Genomic DNA, 5,562 nt, shown 5'->3' with positions numbered 1-5,562 from the left:
GATAAATTTTTTTTGATGTTTTTAAGATGAAAATGATAATAAATTGTAAAAAAAAAAACAAAATAAGATTCTTTTTTGATAGGGATAAATTATCCATAAATCATCGAAGGGTAACATAGAGAAAACCCTAAATTTGTAGGGTATTCCTATAGTGCCTAACCAGTACTCCATGTTTGTATTAAAAAATACATGTGTATTTTGTTGAAAGATAAATGATTAAAATAAGATGTGTTTTAGTTAAACTCAATAAACTTTCGATTACATTCTATATAGACATAAATACCCTTTATTCTTTTTTAAATTTTTAATCATTATGTTTTCGTGAGCATATCTCAATTGACAGGGACATATATCGTTATACGTAAGGGTCGGGTTCGAACACCTGACACCTCACTTATTAGCCACTAGATTACTTGATAAAAAAAATTCAATCCCTGTCATTTTTTATTTTTTTTATTTCTCTTACTATTACTCTTATATCTTAACTTCCTCCTCCTCCACTTCCTTTTGTCTTCCTCTCCTTTCAATTTCCTCTTTGTTCTTCTATCTTTAAAAATGAAAGAATTATTGAATTTGAAATTCATTTGATACAAAATTATGCTACATTCAAAACAAAACTGACCTGAATGAATAGATGGATAAGTATGAACAACCCTTAAATAAATCCCAAGATCACTAGGCAAATAAAAACAACCTCTTTTCTTATGAATTTATCTGGGTTTTGAATTCCTTCAACGCTATTTGGCTATAGATATTTGGCTATAGAAATAGACGACACCTAAATCTTAGGAGTATAAAATACGTGTAGTTCTGTAAATTCAATTTAATGCAACACTACATTATCAAAAACAAGTATGATAAGATATGTCGCTTGCGTATACAATCGTGAGTTAATGAAAGACTTTGTCATTCAATCTTTAGCATTTCATCAAATTTAGTCACCACTACAAGATAATCTAAGATTTGCTACAATGGTTATGCTAGGAAATGTAAATGGTAGTGAATGTAGCTACCATTTGACTGAAAATAAATCTTTTATTTTGATTTTGATTTTTTGTTTAAATAAATATATGTAAAATAACCTCTTTTTTTTTTTTTTTTTTTTTTTTTTTTTTTTTTGTTAAAAAACAAAAATCAAATCTATTCACTCTGAAACACAGTATCGCATACTCTCTCACTCCCGATCTCGATCGACACCGTCGTTGATCTACACCGTCGTAGCTTGCACCGATCACCACTGTCGGCGTAGCTTGCACCAATAACCACCTATGAAGTACACACATCTCTAAAACTAGGCATGTGGCTGTGTCCGACACTCCTATGACACTCGTACGAAACGTGTCAAAACGGTGTCCTAAATGATTGTTTTTTTCTTTACTTCAAGATTCCTACGATCGGTGTCCGACACCTATATAACACTCATACCAGCCGTGTCAAACAACTCTGACAAATATCTAAAATAAGTTTTTTTTTCTATCTTGCTTCCACACACCATAGATACAAGAGTTACATATGTTTTGAGAAATGTTGATCAAATAGGGGTTATAGACATTACAGGGGTTATAGACATTACAGTTGATCATATCATTTTGAGCATTTTTGATAGTAGATGAATAAATAAAGGTCAAATACTATGATATCTTGTTGTAGAACTTTTTCTAATGAAATAAATTGCTCAAATTAGATGTTTATATATGTATTTTAATTTTCATTTTAGACCGTCTTTAAATAAATTAACATATATGTAGCAGTGTTGGTGTCCTATATTTTTTACATTAGCGGTGTCGACGTGTCCGTGTCAGTGTCGTGTCAAGTGTTTGTGTCGTAGTCCATGCTTCATAGATAACCACTGTTGCCGTAGATTGAAGCTTACCTGGTTAATACTTGATGTGAACGACACAAATGCAAGCAGCGACTATGTTTAGAAAGGGTCGGTGACAGGGGCAGACCCAAACATTTGATTTTGGTGTGGCAAAACTTTCAAAGAAAATATATATATTAACAAAGTAAAATTTTGACATATTAAGCACTACAACAATGCCACATTTACCACTGGGCCAAGAAAGGAAACGTGATATATCAATGACATATATTATATATAATTAATTGTTAAAGTAAAGTATATGAAGAAAAAAAAAATTGGGTAGTAATTTGGTGTGGCAATGCCTTAGAGTGGATCCGCCCCTGGTCAGTGACACTGTTGACACACATAGTTTTGATGGATAAGAAAAATGAACTATGTAAATGGTTCTCAAGTTTTGATGTGTGGCCTTGCCTGTCAAATAATTATACATAGGTAAATATGACCAACATGTATAACATGAATTATTAATCTGATTATTATTAGGAATGAATGGATTAATAACTTAGGTTAGGCATGATTGATTTCTTCTAATAATGCATGAAACATATTGCATGTGCTAAGTAGGTCAAGAAAAACGTATTTAGGGATTTGAATAGAAAGTACATTTCAGACACCAACTCTGTATATAGGTATATATGTAGTTCCCTATCTATGGCAGTTAGATCTTCAAACTGATGTTCTAACTTCTACCAACTCTGAACCAACTGAACAAACAGCTGAGTTACTTATTATAAGTCTTAAACCTTTAATGTCAACAACAAAATTTTAATGATGTAAGAGTTTTGATTCTCCATTAGGCCATATCTCCACCTTTCTAGGAAGCCAAAATATGTGATATATTCATATGTTTATGTTTTGAATTTTATCAAAATAAGCTGCATAGTGCATAAGAAAATGTCTCTTAATATTTTTGGGTTAATGTTGTAGACTTTTAGTCGCTTTTACCTCTCTTTCTTTTTTCTTGGAATTCATTTCTGTTATATTTATGAAGAACATTAGGAACTAATATAATATCATTAATTCCACATTGAATTGAGTGAGACTCTAAGAAAGTTTATTGATACTTAATGCCTTGACTCATGGAGCTCGGGCATTGACCAAGCATGCATGTAGGAGTAGCAGTGGTTATTGGGGTTCTCTTGTTGGTAATAGTGAGTATATTCTTTTTTGAAAGTGAATCTTTTAGATACATCTTTGGTAATTGCTTTTCAATTCTACCTTGGTTATCTTTTTTTTTCTTCATATCGCCTTGTTTTCCAGATAGAAGATTTTGAGAGCTTTTGAAATAGCTTCTTTAGAATTTTTTAACCTTAATCTAATGGAAAAAGTACTTATATTAGAATTTGAATACACTCATAGAATAGAAGTAACATATAACAACAGTGCTAGTGAAGATACATATCGCGAACACACCACGAAGCGTGTTTGGATTCAATATGTTAGCGGAAATGTTTACATCGGCAAACAACTTAATCTTAGAATTCGTGGTTGGACGTAACACAACCCCAAAAAATCAGCTTGTGAGGTGAGGATTACCCCCACTTATAAACACATTGTCAGACCATCTTCTATCCGATATTTGGGACTCTTAACACTTAATTGCACATTTTTGTTGGATGAATAAACACAGTCACACCACATGGAGTTGTCATTCAAATAAGGGTTGCTGATGGATATGGTGCACGTTGGTCCGAAGATGGAAGTAAGGTGCGTGGACAGATAAGTTCTATTTTTTCAACTCGCAATATTGATGCATATTGAACATAGTTTAATGTGTTTTATAGTATGTTGAGATATTTATTTCAAAACTGGCTGTGTGTAGTCGTAGACATTCGATTATTCCGTTCGATTCATAATGATGTGGCTAGAGACTTAGAGTTGTGAAGATCACGTTGTATGAACTATGTTTATTTTCTGATCATTCAAGGTACATTTTCAGCTGATTGAGAAGAAGAATTTTAAAAAAAAATTGTTATTTATGTAATACATCAATTTCTGTTCTTGTATGCGTGTAGCGTTTCTTGCTACTACTTTTGATAATTCTTCTAGCTTAACGTTTTTATTGTTCTCTTGCTATTACTTTTGCTTATTTTCACTGCATTTTCTTTCTTTTCATTCTTTTTTTTTATAAGAATTGTATGCACTTGGTTTTCTTGCTGCTACTTTTGAGCCTTGATTTGCCAGGTGTATTTTTGCAATGTCCACTTTTACTTTTTCAGTTAAGCTAAATAAACTAAATTTGGATTCTAGATTTATGCCTCTTACAAGTGTGTGAGAATTCAATATAATTCTTCCAATTGAGCACTCTAGACCTATATTTAGAGCTGGTAAACTTGTAGGAATTTTCGCTTTAAAATTGAACTTTTGTTTCATTTATAGGTAGCATGAAATGACTTTATATACCTAAAGTATATCATACTAGAGCAGTTGGATCTATTGCAATTCAAGTTTCAAACCAGCTTATTAACTTAATCAATGCTTTGACCATTATTTTTCCAAAATAATTGTTGTTCTTGACAAATTCGATTATGGTTTTAATATGAAAAATCTCTTGCATAACCTCATGTTCGATTACTTGTATGAGACCTAATTCGTTATCAATTCAATTATGGATTACTTAATAACCTAAAGTTTCTTATTAATTAATTGGTAGTTACTTAAATATATTTTTTTTTAAAAAAAGGTTAAAAGTTCCTAATTGCTAGTATCCATTAAAAAATTAATTGTTAAATTTATGTTGTATATTTGTTGCGAAATTGCTATGATAATCATAGTTATTTTGCTACGGAAAATTCATATATTTTTTTGAATCAATAAAATTTTATTAAAAACTAGGTCTCTGCACAAGACGAACAGAGACGGTGTTACAAAAAGTACAAATAAGGCTCCGTATATAGACGGAACACTCGAAAATAAACACCAACAAATACACCCTGCCATCAACACCCACCAAAATAAACATCACCCGCCTAAAACTGACTCCTATACTTACCGACCACTGAAAAAGACATCCATAACACTCGTCGCCACTACTCACCTCAAAAAAACACCCTTGTAAAAGAGAACCCAGTCCTCATCACCAACAACGAGCCACATACAGAAAATTCAATTTGAATGCTATTATGTTGCGAATTAACTAAATATTTGCTAGGATTTTTGTTTTACTATCTACGGATTTACTAGGAATTAATTCTCTAGCAAATTTGTCTCTCAATCCATGCTAAAACTAATTCAATAGTTATTCCGTTGTATATCTCAAGGTAAATGTGTTTGCTAGAAATTACATGCGAATTAGCTACAAAAATGGACGTAGCAAATTGCATATTTTCTTGTAGTTCACCTTCGATGAATGTTTGTGAGAGAGATATATAAAGATTTAAGAGTGAGAGATGGAAAAAGTTTTATAAAAGAGTTTTTTTTTCATTTCACATATAATAAAAAAAGATTAGTAGTGTTTTGCCTCCTGTAATATAACCGATTTCCGAGTTTGCTCCTGTAATTTTTTTTATTCGGTCCTTGTAATATTTTTTCTTTCAAAATACCCCTCTAAGCAATCTGATATTCATATTTACTGATGTAGCATGCTGAGTCACATTTTTATGATGACGTGGCGTGCTGATAGTATAAATAATTTTGTTTTTCATTTTTGCTATGGATACACATGGCATTTGTGTTTTTTTTTTAATTAAAAATAATTA

The sequence above is a fragment of the Medicago truncatula genome, chromosome 2 (genome assembly GCF_003473485.1).
Source record: "Medicago truncatula cultivar Jemalong A17 chromosome 2, MtrunA17r5.0-ANR, whole genome shotgun sequence".
NCBI classification, from domain to species: Eukaryota; Viridiplantae; Streptophyta; class Magnoliopsida; order Fabales; family Fabaceae; genus Medicago; species Medicago truncatula.
This window is presented reverse-complemented; position numbering follows the sequence as displayed.